The 19,038-nt window shown below is 42.3% G+C and overlaps 2 protein-coding genes across 3 annotated transcripts in view; both read left to right on the plus strand.

Annotated features, from left to right (window-relative positions):
* Positions 1 to 18,206, plus strand: part of LOC308308322 (metallo-beta-lactamase domain-containing protein 1-like) — a 403,236-nt gene extending 385,030 nt beyond the window's left edge. The window contains exon 2 of the mRNA XM_080753715.1: positions 18,152 to 18,206. The gene's annotated coding sequence lies outside the window, so the exon portion shown is untranslated. The remainder of the gene's footprint in view (positions 1 to 18,151) is intronic.
* The window catches only part of adarb1b (adenosine deaminase RNA specific B1b), a 247,942-nt gene that overhangs the window by 50,502 nt on the left and 178,402 nt on the right, over positions 1 to 19,038 (plus strand). The gene's annotated exons all lie outside the window — the stretch shown is intronic.

The raw sequence follows: 19,038 nt of genomic DNA on the forward strand, positions 1-19,038 counted from the left end.
CATGTAGATCGGCTATTTTCACAATTTCTGCCTATTGATATTTGACAGTTTGGCCAATGTTTAATTTGTAATTGCGACCGTAGGTCGCACTTACTATCAAAACCTGCACAAACTGTGAGTGAGTCCGTCAGTCAGTCAGTCAGTCAGTCAGTCAGTCAGTCTGTCTGTCCGTCTGTCTGTCACACCTCACACGTCACACTATTGCCCTGCTCATATCTCCGCAACCGTTGCCCCGATCCATGCCAAATTTTGCACACACGCTCCTTGGCTGCCAAACTACAACCTCCAAGGACCCCCGTAGCTCCAGGGACCCCCAGGTCCCTGGGGGACCCCCAGATGTAAAAAATGACCAAATGTGCAAAAATGACCAAATGACCACCCCAACGGGGCTGCTCACGGGGAATTCCCGGGGACCACCGACTCCTGGTGCTCCAGAACGGATGCAAAAGTGGTGGCGCCCCCAGTGGAGGACCCCCTCCACTGCAGCTCACAGAAAATGCCGTAACTCGGGCTAGGAGGGTCCGGGAGAGCCGGGGCCGGTACCTATTCGTCCGCCATGGCAACGCGGACACCCCACCCCTCATTTCTCACATGGCCCTCTTCTAGCGCCACCATGAGGCCGATTTTTAAAACACATTTTTGGACACTGCTCCTAAAGTTTTTGCCCTAAAATCACGCAAATCGCTACACAGTATGTCTACACTCATCCCATCACCATGAATCTGTCCCATATAGCGCCACCTTCAGGCCGATTTTTAAAAACACATTTTTGGACACTGCTCCTACAGATTTTGCCCTAAAATCTCGAAAATCACTACACAGCATGTCTACACTCATGTCATCAACATGGATCAGGAAGATTTTGGAAAAACAAATTTTTGCCCTATTTATGGAGATAAGCGACCTACGGTCGCTTATCTCCCGATTAGGGAGTCTTACTGGTTTTAGAGGTATTAAAAAGTCCTTATATTGTCACTTTAGAAATGTGCACATACCCTCTATACACTTAAACTTTATGTTGGTTTGTTTACTGTTGAGTGAGAAAACAATGTTGCACATTAAGTTAATCATCTGGGGACCCCCCAAAATAATTTGGGGACACCCCTAGGGGTCCCGACCCACATGTTGAGAACCACTGGCATAGAGATGGATGCAAGCCAGCGTAGCATTGTGTGTGTGTGCGTGTGCGTGTGCGTGCATGCCTGGTTAAACAACAATGCAGCATTAAGTTAGGTGAGGTCAAATGCTGAAGGTCGGCGCTTCTGCGAATGGATCAATGGCGATTAGTTATATTATTTATCATTGTCCTCATTTGTAGTTGACTATTGAAAATGTACCGGGCATTGACATCGAATATAAAGCATGATTTATGCATAGTGATTCGTATTGAATTGGGAGATTCTTCTTACCATTACTCACACCAGCTGCAAGACAGAAGAAAGTTATACAATAAAAAACTTTTAACTAACATTTCTATCACGATATAGAGTATCCACTCTTTGAAGTGACTCTTACACTTACAATACAGCCGCTGACTTACTTTTCCGGACGTTATTGGCGTAGTTGTATCTAACCAAAGAATTTTAAATGGCAATAACCTTTCGGATAGTAGAAGCAGTCATTTTGTAGAAAAAAGTAAATCGGGATTTATTTTTTTCCCCCGCGGTGCTGTAGTATGCGTCAGATGGCAAATTTAGATCTGTCTCAGGCAGTTAACAGGCACATCTTTAACGGAGCTTTAAAAGTGTCTGTGACGTAAACCACAACGATAACTCACCGGTCAAGGATGTCTCTGCTGGCACTATGCATGATTGTTGCTAGCACTCACTGATCAACCACCTCACAGCATGGACAATATCGCAGACAGGCGTGCTTTATAAGGTTTTAGGATGCATGCCATTTTTCAATATGTGTCAATTAACCCATTTAGGCCTAGAATTATTGAATGCTTTAACTATTGAAAAATAGCAGATCTACAAGCTCACAGCGCGGCACCGAGTGCCGCGCTGCGAGCTTGTAGATCTGCTATTTTTGAAAAAGTCGTGAAAATGTGTTTGTAACTCATATTTTGCTTCTGGGTGGTCCCTGGAACTAGATATTTTGAGATGGGGGTCCGTGGCCAAATAAATATCAGTTTGGGCCGGGTCCTTCACATGAAAAGGTTTGAGAACCACTGACATAGCAGCCTCTCAAGAACAGACTAACTGAGCTCCAGTTAAGTGAAAAGGACCTTTTCTTTGACGTTGGCTGGCCAGATTGCTGACGTAGAAACATAGGTTTTTTCAAAAAACCTTAGAAGGATTCAAAAGACACTTATAGAATCGGGTCAAAATTCTAATTTTCACAATTTTTTTTAATTGGCAGATCTAAAAGCTCGCAGCGCGGCACCGAGTGCCGCGCTGTGAGCTTGTAGATTTGCTATTTTTCAATAGTTAAAGCATAAAATAATGATACACACAATATAGTGTACCTGTTCTAAATGGATTTTAAACAGCACGTAGAGGATCTTGTTAACTTGTGGCGGTTTCCCGTATGCTATGCCGCTAAAATGTGCCCTACCGAAGGCCTTAAAGGAGTGTAAATCTCTACCTTCCTTTAAAACGGCACTGAAAAAGTAGTGAAATTAGCCGATCTACAAGCGTAGCGCTTGCAGATCTGGGCGGCAGTGGCTCAGGGCCCAGGGGTAGAGTTGCCGTCTTATAACACGGAGGGTTCCCGAAGGGTTCCCAGTTCGATCCCGGGCTCCCCCAGAGTTTGTGTCAAATAGTCCTTGAACAAGACTCTGAACCCCTAATTGCTCCCGATGAGCAGGTTGGTGCCTTGCATGGTTTCCTCCGCCATCGGTGTATGAGTGTGTGTGTGAATGGATGTGATGCACAATCTCTGTAAAGCACCTTGGATAAAGGCGCTACATTTACCATTTATCATTTCACTAGTTTGGGTGCCGGGCAAATCTCTCTTTAATTTGGGTCTCGACCTGAAGTTTGGGAACCACTGGTGTAAGGCAGGGGTTCCCAAACCTTTTTGTCTCAGGGCACCCCATACATTTTTTTTAAATCTAATTTTCACTCCCAGCACCTTATATTTATAGCATATCGTCGTTGTCAGGTGGAAACCTTGTATGTCCAAAACCATTCGTTTTGTATTTATCATCTATAAAATGTACTAAACTAGTGAAAACAGCAGATCGGCTGTTTTCACAAGTTTTGTGCGACGGTCTTGTATGATGAAGCAGGGCAAAAGACGTACACATTTGAAACTTGGAGATACGAGGTTTCTGCCCGACAGTGACGATATTTTAGTGATTATGTTGCGAGGAAAACGTTGAGATAATAGCCATTTTGGTTAGAACTGACTGAAAATAACGTTGTACTTCAAGTTTAAAATGATACTAAATAATATTTTTTCAAGTGTCCAAATAAATTCCAAATAATATTATCAAATGATCCCGCGGCACCCCTGGACTGCCGTCACGGCACCCCAGGGTGCCCCGGCACCCACTTTGAAAACCCCTGGTGTAAGGGATGCAGCGGTTTCACCTGATTCGGCGTGGCTCTGTTCATTCCAGTGAGGGATACAGCTGTCTTTGTTTAACAAGCACCTGGCCGGGGAGAGGGGAAGGAAGTGTTGTCTTCCATTCTCGCTACACATGCACCGTGGATCTGTGCTTATTTTCCTAGAATGCGCGTTCCAATGGAACTCTTGAATGGCAGCCTTTTCTATTCCATCTTAGTCAGGGACGTGCTGGGCCCCTGATTCAGCCCGGGAAAAATATTTGGAGAGGCCCTCATTGCACGCGCTGCTACTCAAAGATTTGCCGTTTCAGATCATGACAAGTGACAAGCCAGTGGGCCAATTACATGAGTTATATTTCGTCGTTGTCAGGTGGAAACCTTGTATGTTTGTATTTATCATTTTAAAAAGGATTTAAACGAGTGAAAACAGCCGATCTACAAGCACACAACGCCTCGCACCGCGAGGCGTTGTGTGCTTGTAGATCTGCTGTTTTCACTACTTTTGTGCAACGGCCTTGTATGGTGAAGCAAGGCTTTGCTTTGCGAAAGAGATACAATGTTTCTGCCCGACAATGACGATTTACTTTGTTGGCCGCCCAGCCCCCAAAATGGAACGAAGGCCGACATTTTATTTAGATTTTTTTCCTAATGGCCGGCCTGGTCCAGGCCGGGAATGAACCGGCCGTTCGGGACTTGTCCCGCTTTTCCCAATGGCCAGCACGTCCCTGATCTTAGTCCAATACATTTGTTTCGTTCCCGTCGTCTCCTTCAGGACTTTGAGGTGCCGAGCTGCCAACGAACGAAGCGCGGCTGTAATGTAGTACAGCACAGTACACGAAAACCACAGAGGATGAAATATTTATCTCCGCTGTACTGCGCGAAGGCCAGACACCTAAAACGTGCATACAGCTCAATGACTGTTATAATATTAATTTTCCTTCTGCTTGTTTGTAGTCTGCAGATGGCTACCAGTAGCGCAGACAATGGTGGCAACCTGTATGATTTATGAGGCCAGCGTTTGATGTCTTTGTGGCAGAGATGAATGGGCCGGGGTGTTTAGTGAGCCAGTGAGCTGCAACTGTGTGTGCACTGGGGTGTCGCACCATATTCTGGGCGCTGGGTGCTTTAACTATCGAAAAATAGCAGATCTACAAGCTCGCAGCGTGGCACCAAGTGCCGCGCTGCGAGCTTGTAGATCTGATATTTTTGCAAAAATCGTGTAAAATGTCTGCAAGTCTTCTTCCTTCTAATCCTTCTAAGGTTTTTTGAAAAACCTATGTGTCTACTGCCTATGTCAGTTTTGCTCAAACCTTTTCATGTGAAGGACCCCCAAAATGATACATATTTGGCCACGGACCCCCCATCTCAAAATATTTAGTTCCAGGGACCCCCCCAGAACCAACATTTGAGTTACAAATGTTCGCTTAAAAACTATATTCAAAGATTTGCACACATTTTCACGACTTTTCAAAAATGGCAGGTTTACAGCCGCGCTGTGAGCTTGTATATCTGCTATTTTTCAATAGCTAAAGTATACAATAATTAAGGCCCCTCCACGTTGGGCCCTAGTAACTGAGTCTCTCCCCCCCCCCCCCCCCCCCCCCAAGTTGTGACGCCTGTGTGTGTGTGTGTGTTTATGTGAGAGTGATTGGCTGCAGCTGTGTGTGTGTGTGCATGTTCTCGCTCATGGTCGATCATGACCCTGTCAATGCAGCCATCATGGAAACTCCCAAGTGATTGATTACTTGGTGGCAGTTGTTTGTTGTTCTCCATCACTCTTATTTCTATGATGGCCAATATAATATGGGGCCCGGCACCTCCAGTCCTGTAATTGGGCTAAAGTTATCTTTGAGAAAGAATTGCTGCTTTCAAATGTGTCATTTTTGTCACTGCATTTCATGTAGACCGCTTATGTGAAATACAGGCATTATTGCCTCAGTGCTATGCCTTCAGTATGCCATCTTCATCTTCTGCCTGTGTAATATCAGAGGATTGTGTGTGTGTGTGTGTGTGTGTGTGTGTGTGTGTGTGTGTGTGTGTGTGTGTGTGTGTGTGTGTGTGTGTGTGTGTGTGTGTGTGTGTGTGTGTGTGTGTGTGTGTGTGTGTGTGTGTGTGTGTGTGTGTGTGTGTGGCGTGCGCTTTTTATCCATGAACACTGCACTATCGTCCCTCCATCCTTTGGAACAGTCCTGTCCCTCCAGTTTATTGGCTGTATTGGGACTAGCCAATTACAGATCCAATTAGCACACGGTTGGTTCGGTTAGTAATTCATATACCGGTTATTGGGGTTTTGGTTGTGTTACGGTACAGTTTGGGGCGGTTGGGTCAGGGACAGGGTGTGGTGATGCTTGTAGATTGGCTTTTTTGGATTCAGTTTTGGGGAGGGGTTTCTCGGGCAGGGACACAGTGCAGAAGTAATAATTCCGTGTAAAGTAATAACAGGAAATGTTATTGCAAAAAAACAGAAAGTCCACAATTCGCAAGCGCGTGCTGAACCATGGATGGCGAACCATACGGTTCAATATTAAACTGAGAACTGTTGCGCCTCTATTAAAGGCTCCAATTATAAACTTGACAGCATATCCCAAAACCCCCAAATTTCCAGAGTTTTAATCTCCACTCACATTGAACTCAGTCCTAGCTGTCGGAGAGAGGTTGACAATGAATGTGTGCGAGAGATAGCGGAGCGAAGACAGTAAAGATGATGTACGACGGGTAATCACATGCCACGCTAGTCTTAATGTCCGAGCACATCCAACTGAGTCCAAGCTGTCGTAACTCAGAGAAAGATGGACTGACATGTATTAGGGCATGCCTCCTGGTGGAGATTTATTATCATCGCCAGGCCGGAATGGCCAGGCGTAGGGATTATATTTTCACTCCTGTCTGTCTGTGACAGGAGTGTCCGATAAAGGTGCTGTGAAACTTTGCATGCACACTCTTACCTCTTTGACTGCCAGATGTAAAACATTGTCTGCTCTGCCCTTGCCAGCAAATCCGAGTGTTTTCACGTACCTTTGAAAAGTTGTTAAAATATGCAGGCGAGTCTTTCTATTGTCGGAGAAAGACGGCTGCATTTCCAGATATTTACAACTTCCAACGCGTCATGAAATGCATTATACCAGGGGTCTGCAACCTTTTCGACATGATGTGCCATGTTTTCATTTTCTTGATATTCACTCAGTGTGCCATATCAGCATTACATGTAAGTTTAAATAGGACACATACAAATGTAACATTTCTAGCTGATTTTGAACAACATTATTATTAGAGATGTTACCGATCAATCGGCAATGGATCGGATCGGGCCGATCAAAGCGTGATCGGCGATAATCGGTGGTTTAGATCAAAGGTAAATTCACCAATCCGATCCGATCGGTGCATCCGATCAACCAGCCGTTCAGTATGCCCACTTGAGGCCATTTTGGGGTATTGATTTCCACAGTGCTGAAGGAATAATTAGTTACTGCTATGATAATAAATACATGCTGGTAAATAACTATAAGGCAAATATATAAATGAATTCATGAGTGAATTAATTAATTAAAGTTAAAACATTAACATTTAGAAAATATAAATAATATATAAATAATAACTTGATCGGATCGGTGATTGATCGGTATCGGGTGATCAAACTTTTGTGATCGGTGCTCGGTGATCGGTTCCAAAAAACCTGATCGGAACATCCCTAATTATTATGTTTCTTCTCCTTTAGAAATATGTTCTTCTACATCAGGATGTAATAATGATTAGACTGAGAGCAATAACCCACCTATCTCTGACTCCCTCCCCATTCAGAGTTATCTGAATCAATATAGAATTATGTGCAGGTCAGGATGTCATTTGTATGTAGAATTTGTATATACTGTAGATACTTTTCTTTCTTTTCTCTTTAAAGAAAAAAACCTCTCTCTCACACTTATGCCACCCTCCCCTGTGCCTAAGGTTGCTTACCCCTACATTATACATACAGCCTGTTTGACACAACACTACTTCCTGGACATTTATTACATTTGACGCATGATTTGTGTGTGATGCGTCATTTTAACACGCAACATGAGAAAAGCCCCAGCCTTGCGTGTCCCTTCTCTTTATCTGGCCTGCCACGCTTCCTCATTGCTCAGTCACCCAGACTAATGCTGAGAGATGGAGAAACTGGGAAATGGCAGTGGATAGGCCTATGTGGTATATTTTGTGGCATTATACTGTATTTTCCTCCTTTACACCAGAGGGGAAACAAAATATGTTGATGTCCCTAACATCCATCATCTCTTATTACGTTTGAATATATAGTATTTTATAAAATCCTAGCTACCATGTGATTATTTTGGATTTACAAATTAGCTTCAGGAACGTCGACTCTTGCGGCTATTCAGACATATTTGTTGGACACTTTTAATTTACTATGATGGGTCTGCCACAGCATGGAACAGAATGTATACGAGACCCTTCATTTAGTACACTTTGGAAGAAAAATAAATCTGCCTTAATGTTCAGCTCGTTGAGCATGTGCATTGAGCAAGGGAGAACAAACAGCTGGTGTCCTAAAGTCAGTCTCCTTTGCAAGGTCATAGGACATAGCCCTATAGCAGTGTTTCTCAAATGGGGGTAACGTGTACCCCTAGGGGTACGCAGAGGTACTACAGCTGGTACTTGAGAGAAGATGGAAAATGGAAACAATATTTATGTATTTATTAATTTATAAGTTAGATGATAAAACATTGAAAAATGGATGGGAATGTGCTGTTCTGTAAAGCTTTAAACCAGATTAAGTATACATTTCTACTGTTACTGAATAGAAAACAGGGTACTTACTTTTATTTTCAACATATCGACAGGGGGCACTTGGATTCATATAATCAACAAAAGGGGATACTGAAGTCCAAACGGTTAGAGAACCACTGGCCTATAGACTTGACACATTTATCATATTATTGCCAAATCCCCAATTGCTGCAATTTATGGGTGCTATTGTTGAGTGTGTTACACAGGAATCTCATGCATGTGTGTGGGAAAGCGGATGCATCGCTCTGAGGCATACATTTTAAATACTGCACATTATTATTGTCTCCCGGGCTGAGGGTGTGCTGCACATTTTGCTAATTGATATTAATTGATTTAATTATCTGTGTGTTTACACTCCAGGCACCCCCTCCCCCCTCCCCCCGTTGCTGAAATGTATTTCGGATTGAATTGTTGTCACCGGTGTCACTCATAACCCTGCAGTCCTTGCAACATGCCCTTGATGGCTTGCCGGGGGGGAGGTGACAACTGCATAAGGGATGGGACGATATGAAAATGTCATATCACGATTATTGTAACCAAAGAAATCGCGATTTGCGATATTATCGCGATTATATCGCGATATTATCGCGATATTATCGCGATAATCAAAATATCCCCAACATCCATTATCCTGGGTCGGAACATTTGCCAAAAAATAGCAGATCTACATGCTCACAGCGCGTCGCAATGCGACGTGTTGTGAGCTTGTAGATCGGCTATTTTTTGGCAAAGAGATTTGGTAAAGAGTGAAAAAAAAAAAGACCGGATCAAGTACGTATATTATAAGTACCTTTTACCAATAGAGGGTTTATGGCACCGAATATGCAGCCTGGCAAATACAAGGTAAATTGATCCCTGTGCATGACGGAGGACGATATCACGATAAATCACACTTCCACGATACGATTATCGTGAGTGTTTTTTTTATCACGATAAACGATAATATCGCTTATCGTCCCATCCTTACTACTGCATCGGTGCTTTTTTTCCCTTATCCTTTTTTTCTCCCCCTCCCTGCTATAAAGGGGGCTGCCCAGTCCCTAGCCTACTCGCTTTCTCTTATTTCTCCTAGGTTGCAGTCCCTCCCCCACACCCCTACTACAGTACTACTACCCCCTCTCGCTGCAACCCCTCCTCCCAGTCTTTTGGCATACGGTAGTGGGATTGCAGGCAGCGGCATCATCATTCCCAAACCTAATCTGCCCAAGTCTTTTGTTAATCATTCTGCAGCTTTATTGTAATCTTATAGCTTGCTAAACGGGCAATTTGAAACTCGTCGTCGAAACTTTGATCGCATACACATGAGCTGTTGCATTTTATGTTCTTGGACGCATTGCACGTTCTTCACAGAATTCTATAGTGTATGTGAAACATAAGGGTGGACCAATGTTTTGTCCTGTGTTTTTAGATTTCAAATTCTTCCTTAAAACAATTTTCCCTTATTGAACAAAAGTTGTAAATTGAACAAAAATAATAAAATAAATGCAGTTACTCTCTGGGATCTCACCTGAATTTGCTGACATCATAATATTTTTTTTTCTTTTGCAGAATTTGTGTATTTAAATGTCTTAACTAAAAGCATTTCTTAGAAGTGATCTTATTAATTAGATGAATAGTCACTTAAGGTTCCATCCTGTTCATTGTTAAAACTGTGCAAAGGAACATTAAAATAATACTATGTCCAACCTTTAAATTCTTCAGGGACGTTATGCCATGCATGCATTAGGGACGGGACGATACGCGATATTATCGTTTATCGCGATAATCGTATCGTGGAGATTTCATTTATCGTGATATCGTCCTCCGTCATGCACTGGGATCAATTCACCTTTTATTTGCCGAGCTGCATATCCAGTACCACTTAAACCCTGTATAATTGGTAAAAAGTACTTATAATATACGTACTTGATACATCATTTTTTCACTCTCTATCAAATGTCTTTGCCAAAAAATAGCCGATCTACAAGCTCACAATGCGTCGCGTTGCAACGCTTTTTCGAGGACAGATATTGATAATAAATCTGCTTGGAGGTCTGACTACAAAATGATGTCACGGTTTAAAAGCCCCATCGTAAATCGGGATTTATTTTGTCACAATAATCGTGATGACATTTTCATATCGTCCCATCTCTAGAATGCATGCACGCACGCTGTTTCAGCAACATCCCTCATCGTGCTCCCAAGAGCACACACATTCCCATATAGGGCACTATATTCTGCATATAGGCAGAACTTCTTCTTTTATACCTCCTCCTTTAGGGCTGTCACAATTATTACATAATCGTCTAATCGCGATTATTTGACATAATCACGATTATTTTTCATAATTGTCATAATCGTTTCCATGTTGAAGAATTTCCATATATATTTATTGTGGAAATAGCAGATCGGCTATTTCCACTATCAATGTTCCTTTTTAAGTATAACGTTGTCAAATATGTCAGTAATTTCTTTGTATATTTAGGTTATGTGTCATAACAAATGCATGTGCAAATTCAAAGCCTAAAAGCCAAACAGAAATGTAATTGTCGACGACAAAAAACACAATTAAATCGTTAAATCGCAATTATTTGAGCGACAATTAAAAGTCATGTAAAATGTCCTAATTGTGAGAGCCCTACCCTCCTTTTGCATCGTTCAAAGGCACCTCGACATTAGTTGTTGAAGTGACTGTTTGTTGTAGAGGTGACCGTTAGAGGTGGAAAAAGTACTCACATTTTGTACTTTTGTAAAAGTATCAATACTGCACTGTAGATGTACACGTAAAAGTCCAGAATTCTAAATGTACTTGAGTAAAAGTATGGAAGTGTTGGTATAAAAATGTACTTAAAGTACCAAAAGTAAAAGTACTAAATGTTTGAAAATAGCAGATCTACAAGCTCACAACGCGTAGTGATGCGACGCGTTGTGAGCTTGTAAATCGGCTATTTTCAAATAGCCACAGTATAAAATAGGGCGAAAGTGGTTTATGTATGTTTTTAAAAATTATAATTTATATCAGCAAAGTAACTAGTAACAATAGTTTTCAAATAAATAAAATGAATATTTGGAATCCAAGATGTAGTGGAGTAGAAGTAAAAGTATTGGACATTGGAAATACTCAAGTAAAGTACAAATACCTCAAAACTGTACTTAAGTACAGTACTTAAGTAAAAGTACTTAGTTACTTTACACCACTGGTTCAAAGGCACCTCGACATTAGTTGTTGAAGTGTTGGCTGTAGAGGTGACCGCTCTGATTCACTCTTCCCCGGTTGCAGATTTTCCCCGCCAGTCTTGGGATTCAGACCGGCGTCCTTCCGGTCACATGGCCGCTCCTCTTACCTCCGGGCTACTGCTGCCCCGGTTCATCGCTGAATCATCAGCTTTCATGGTCGAATCACTGCCTGCTCATTCATGGGAAAAAATACAGTAGGGTACAGTGCTGCACTTACGTAAATACAGCATTATTATTCATTTATCCCAGTGCTCTAGTGGATACGGAAAGTTCTCCCGTTTCCCTCGATAGTCTGTTATGCTGCACATTACTGTATATATAATGTGGATGTGCGCGCGCCGCACACACGCATATAATATAATCGCGCGCGAACCACTTTAGTGCATTGAACAGGGGGAGGTTTTCTCTGCTCGGTGAATGAACGGCCATGGATGAATGGCTGAGTGTGCTGTGCCATAGTGAGGTCCACGACCCCACGAGGAAGCACATCAAATGTACGAGAACGGAAGGGGAGGAAATAAAAAGAGAGGGAGACCAAGGGGAAACCGCTGATGCTTCGGGAAGGCCCACCGCATTACACTTGCTTGGAGAGAATTATCCATGAAGAAACTCCCTGGGCACCCAGACCGAATACGGACAGACGCACGCACGCACGCACGCACGCACGCACCCAATCACGCACGCACGCACACACACACACACACACACACACACACACACACACACACACTAGGGATGGGACGGTACGCGATATTATCGTTTATCGTGATAAAAAACACTCACGATAATCGTATCGTGGAGATTTAATTTATCGTGATATCGTCCTCCGTCATGCACTGGGATCAATTCACCTTTTATTTGCCGAGCTGCATATCCACTTAAACCCTCTATAATAATAAAGGTACTTATAATATACGTACTTGATACAGTCTTTTTTCACTCTCTATCAGATGTCCTTGCCAAAAAACAGCAGATCTACAAGCTCACATTTGGCAATTTTTTTGCCAAATGTTCCTCCTCAGGATAATGGATTTTGATTATCTTGATAATATCGAAAAATCGCGATATCTTTCGTCACAATAATCGTGATTTGAAATCTTCTTATCGTCCCATCCCTATCACACACACACACACACACACACACACACACACACACACACACACACACACACACACACACACACACACACACACACACACACACACACATGCGGTCATGTTATACTTGTTGTTTCATTAACCACTTCTGTTTTTTCCCACTGCTTATGGTGCATCTCAACTCTCTATTTCACCTCCCTCCTCTCACACCAGTACACGACATGCAGTTATTTCCCTTTTCCTTTCTTGCGTCACGCACCATTAGGTGACTAAGCATTATGAATGCTTTCTGGCCCCGCTCCACATGCACAAGTTATAGAATCTCGGGAGCGTTCCAGCTCTCGAGTCTCGTTCTGTTTTGCCGGGGCGCCGCGCGCCCCGAATCAACTTAACATAGTGACACACAACGCAACTCCATCGTTCCAGTGGTATCTGTGTATTACAAAGCTTGTGTTGTTGAACGGCCGTGAGACCCGTGCCGTGCAGCGAGCTCCCGCACCACAAACTGGTGGAGGTGTTGTGAATAGGGCTGTCACAATTATAGTACATGATCGTCTAATCGCGATTATTTGACATAATCGCGATTATTTTTCATAATCGTCATAATCGTTTCCATGTTGAAAAATCTTCATATATATTTTTTAAAAGGAAAGAATTGTGGAAATAGCCGATCTACAAGCTCACAACGCGTCGCATCGCGACGTGTTGTGAGCTTGTAGATCAGCTATTTCCACTATCAATGTTCCTTTTTAAGTATAAAGTTGTCAAATACGTCAGTAATTTCTTTGTATATTTAGGTTATGTGTCATATCTACCATGTGCAACTTTAAGCCTAAAAGCCAAACAGAAATGTAATTGTCAACGACAAAAACACAATTAAATCGTTAATCGCAATTATTTGAGTTGCAATTAATCGTCAAGTAAAATGTCATAATCGTGACCGCCCCTAGTTGTGAACATGGAAAGGAAAGGGTGGGGCTGAATTTGACTTAAAAGCTCTTCTAAAACTGTCCCTCTCCCAGACGCGCGTCACCACCACGACCAGGCCTCTCTCGCTCTCTGGAGGCCGTGTGTTCCAGCTGGCGCCAGGCTCATCAGTACCGGGCAGCGCTTTGGCTTTCTGGTGGTAAAAGCTCAGAGTACACAGAATTCTGTTTCGGGGGGAGGAGTGGGGATAGCAGGAATTCTAACTGTCATTATAACTGAGCTATTTGCCACCTGCTTCACATAATATCCGGTTGGCTTGGGCAATAAACCCTTTTGTAAATCCCGCCCCATTCTGCCCTGTTACTATGATGGGACATTAACCCTGGGCAGATTGTTTTTATAGTGGAAGTGGATGGGATTTTTTTCCCCTTCATAGCCTCATTACAGCTATATAAAGTACCAAAGGAAAAACACCTAGGTGATATTAATAAAAAGGGAAGACAAAGGTACAGTAGTTACATTGCAAAACAGGGGGTTTACCCGAAAATATATGTTTTAATTTGTTTAATCCCAGTGGGACAGAATCCTCTTTGCAGATTATTTTATAGTGGTAGTGGATGGGATTTTTTTTCCCTTCATAGCCTCATTACAGCTATATAAAGTACCACAAAAAACACATCTACGTGATATTAATAAAAAGGGAAGAAAAAGGTACAGTAATTACATAGCAAAACAGTAGTTTTCCCCCGAAAAATAAATGTTTTAATTAGTTTAATCCTCTGGATCAGAGATAGAAAGAGAAGCGCATTGCATCTTGGGTACTAGGAAGAGGACAGAGAGAATGTTTCTCCTCACATAATAGGCTGGCTTTTCGTAATTCTGCCCATTTAAATTATATGTACCCAATCGTGACTCTTAGACCATTGATAAGGTACATGTGAACTAGTTTGTTGAAGCTTATTCGTTATGATGAGCGAGATCGCTTGACGCTTGCCGTCGCTATCACCGTACCGGCCGATCTCCGTGTCGCGCAGTGCGGACAGTTGTTGAAAGGCACATTCAATATTCTCCACTGCACAAACTCCACCCCCGATAGCAAAAAGTGAATGTTTTTTTCTGGTTGGCCAGTCAGGGAGTCTCAGGGACCAATCAGAAGGCTGACAAACGGTCTATTAACACGTTGTGTTGAGATGTAGAACTACACTGATTGCTGTAGGCACACAAAAATGCGGAAAATTGACCAGTGGTCTAAATCTGTATTGTGTCTCACAAAAAAATCCGCAAAATGTAGGTCTTTTTCATCCGATCTGATATTTTAGTTGAGCACGTGTTGTGCAGAGAGTCGAGATTAGGCGTATAAACTGCCGTATTGATGGTCAGTCATCAGAAATGCCTAGTTTTTGCAGGTATTCTGATTTCTGAGGGCAGCATTGGAGTGCTCAGCCTCGGATAACATCTACAGTAAGGTTATCTGACAACTCCCTTCTCCCATAGCAGATTAAGAAAGCTTACGTTTTCCGGCCACAGTCACAGTTTTGAACTTTCAGCTGAGGATAAGAAGTTGAGAAATATATAGCGATCGCCGTCGGTGTATTGATGTTGCTAAGATACGTGTGTGCCTCCGGACCCGTTGACAGACAGCTTAATGGATTTTGTCCAGTTAGCTAAGTGTCCCTGGGTACAGTTTGCATTGCTTTGAATCGGGGATGGGACGATATGAAAATTTCATATCACGATTATTGTGACCAAAGAAATCGCGGTTTTACGATATTATCGCGATAATCAAAATATCCCCAACATCCAGTTTCATCCTGGGGCGGAACATTTTCCCAAAAATTGCGACGCGTTGTGAGCTTGTAGATCGGCTATTTTTTGGCAAAGACATTTGATAGAGAGTGGAAAAAATAAGTATATTATAAGTATAAGTATGAGTACCTTTTACCAGTTATAGAGGGTTTAAGTGGTACCGGATATGCAGCTCAGCAAATAAAAGGTGAATTGATCCCAGTGCATGACGGAGGACAATATCACGATAAATTAAATCTCCACGATACGAGTATCCTGAGTGTTTTTTATCACGATAAACGATAATATCGCGTATCGTCCCATCCCTACTTTGAATTCAATTGAGGTGTAGCGATTGAAGTGAACATAAGCATTGGTATTATTATTATTTTTTTATTATTAACCCTTTGCCGTCCGAAATAGAATGGTGGTTGGTAGATTAGCCGTGAAATTTCTATTATTGTATTGTGATCTGAGACATAATATTATGTTTATAAACATGAGCCCGCCGCCCCTCCTTCTTGGACAGCGCCGTTGTTTTTTCTTTTTTTTTCCCCTCAGGTCATTAGCTCACCGTGATTTTCTCGATCGCCGTTGGGATAAAGTGGTGGTTTTGGCTGAGCATCGATCTCCCCGTGCGCTTTGCGTGCGCGATCCGCGTGCATAACGATCCATGCATATAGTCCAGGAGTGACTGAACAGTCGATGTGTCCACTTTGGATAGCCTAGCACCTAGCACTCCAGCTCTGCTAGTGCTAGCGTCCAAACAACAAGTGGGTGGGAGGAAGGAAGGCTGAAGAAGGAGAGGCCATGAGAGTCACTTCTGTTTCATGTCAGAGCAGCCACGAGCCACCGATGGACGAGCGGTGACTAGGGAAGGTTAGACGATCGCCGATTTTCGGATCAAAATCATTTATTCCGGTTTTAATGACAAAGTCCGGGAAAGTACGGCGTGGCTGAGACTCCTTGCTGGGATGTGCGATATACTACGGTTTTAACATTAAGGGGCTCCCCGTGGCTTACAAAGTGTTAATATGCATCTGAAACACTGGATTAAGGTGTTGTTTTAACAGTTGCGTAGTGAGTAAGAAAATAAGAAAAGCTGTGTGTATACAGGGTTGCAACCTGTACCGTATGTACTTCTCAGTTTGGTTAGAGCTGTGTGAATACATGAAAACAAGTTCTTTTAACAGTGGCTTCAAATGTTTTATTATTTATTTCGCTTTTTGTGTGGGTGGATTTATGCTACTAAAAAAAACGGTTTCTCATGTTGTTTTCCATGAAACCCAGCCACGGGCTTCTGTTTGTTAAATTAACGGATTGTCACAAAATCATTCTTTGCAAATCTTCAAATGTGATTTATTTAAAGGGTTAGGTTTATGGCATAGCAGTAGGTGTGGTTTTCTGGTGCCACATTCATTTTTCCCATAGTGATATTTACAGAAATATTTGTATAAATTATTTAACAGTAAAACCACGCCTACTGCTATGCCCTATAGCAGGGGTAACATTTTCAGGCCAAGGACCCCTTAGTTGAGAGAGAGATTAAGCAGGGACACCCAAAACCTGTTCATAGATTCCATATAGTTTCATCTTTTGGCAGCACAATCATCAGTGTATTTTGGATTCATGTCAATTTGTGTTTTCAGATATTTAACCACTTGAACTGTCAATACTTGTAGATCTGCTATTTTTGGCTTAAGTTTGCAGAATATGGACACCAGGGTTCAAGTGGTTAATATAAAAAAGGAGAAAAAAGGTTCTATCACAAAGATTTGGAGGACCCCCTGTAGTAACTCTGAGGACCCCCTGTTGAAGCCCCTTGCCCTATAGCACTATATGTCTGGAGTGTAGTAGTACACTAAAGGCAACTCTGTACTTTGAAATCACAATCGTGGGACTTGGCGCAGAAGGCATGCTGCACAATAACAAAAGCCGACATGCTCAGACTTGACTAAATGCACCAATGAATCAATATTTCCATGCACATACATAATAGGGTTAACAGTAACACATACATTATGCTAACAAAAGCTGACATGCTCAGGCCTGACTAAATGCGTCAATGAATCAATATTCTCATGCACACATACATAATAAAGTTAACAGTAACACATAAATAATAGTTTACTCAATTTGAATTGCACTCAGAGTGCGAGAGAACACAGAGAGCGAGCTGCCGAACTCTTAATTAGTGTAACAGCTTGAGTGCATTATTATACGATTGTTATTTGTTATCAGCGTACAGCGCCATACAGCAGCATGCGTCTTCTTTCCCTCTCCCTGTTCTACACCAATCACACAACTATTGTCTGCAAATTGATTCCAGAAATTGTAGCACTTCGACTCTGAAGTGATTTCAGTCAGTGTCTGTGACATTAAATACTTATCTGTCTTTGGATACATATATACGCCAGAACGTTTTATTCCCAGTCAGAAGATGTGAGATAATTGAACGTGATTTTCATTCAGAATTGATTCATGCAGAAAGGGGATTAAACACGGCGAATGTAAAAACCACCTCATTACCCGGCCTTCGTCAACTTCCTGTCTTTAGTTTAGTCGTGCTTGTTTGTTGAGGTGGCGGTCAGCTTCATTCTGACTTGCTCAGGGGCGTCACAAGGGGGGGGAAGTGGGACTGAGTTACTAGGGCCCAAGGTGGAGGGGCCTTAATTATTTTATACTTTAACTATTGAAAAATAGCAGATATACAAGCTCACAGCGCGGCACCGAGTGCCGCGCTGCGAGCTTGTAGATGCGTGCAAATCTTTGAATATGTGTATTTTTCAAGCGAAACATTTGTAACTAAAATTTTACTTCTGGAGCGTTCCTGGAACTAAATATTTTGAGATGGGGGTCCGTGGCCAAATACATATCATTTTGGGCGTCCTTCACATGAAAAAGTTTGAGCACCACTTACATAGAAACAAAGGTTTTTTCGAGAAAACCTTAGGATTTGAAATATTCGAAGACTTGCACACATGTTCACGATTCTTTCAGAAATAGCAGATATACAAGCTCACAGCGCGGCACTGAGTTAAAGCACCCGGTGCCCAGAATGTGGTGTGACACCCTTGGACATGCTGACAGATTGGATCCAGGTGCAGGCCTGATTGGTGTGTTGTGCATTTGATCCAGGTTAAGACCCTGTCCGGCTGTGTGTTTACACGTGGGACCGTAGCAGGAAGAGAGCAGCCCCCCCCCCCTCAGGCTTAACCCATTTAGAACGGGTACATATTATAGTGTATTATTATTTCATGCTTTAACTACTGAAAAATAGCAGATATACAAGCTCACAGCGCGGCACCGAGTGCCGCGCTGCGAGCTTGTAGATCTGCTATTTTTGAAAAAAGTCGTGAAAATGTGTGCAAATCTTTGAATATTATGTATTTTTAAAGCGAACGCTTGTAACTCAAATTTTGCTTCTAGGTGGTCCCTGGAACTAAATATTTTGAGATGGGGGTCCGTGGCCAAATACATATCAGTTCGGGGGTCCTTCACATGAAAAGGTTTGAGAACCACTGACATAGTAGTCTCTCAAGAACAGACTGACTGAGCTCCAGTTAAATCACTCACTTTTCTTTGACGATGGCTATAGCCAGATTGCTGACATAGAAACATAGGTTTTTTCAAAAAAACCTTAGAATTATTCAAAAGACACTTATAGAATCAGGTCAAAATACAACTTTCACGATTTAAAAAAAAACATCTA

This window comes from Nannobrachium achirus (genome assembly GCF_963921795.1).
Source record: "Nannobrachium achirus genome assembly, chromosome: 22".
Taxonomy (NCBI): Eukaryota; Metazoa; Chordata; class Actinopteri; order Myctophiformes; family Myctophidae; genus Nannobrachium; species Nannobrachium achirus.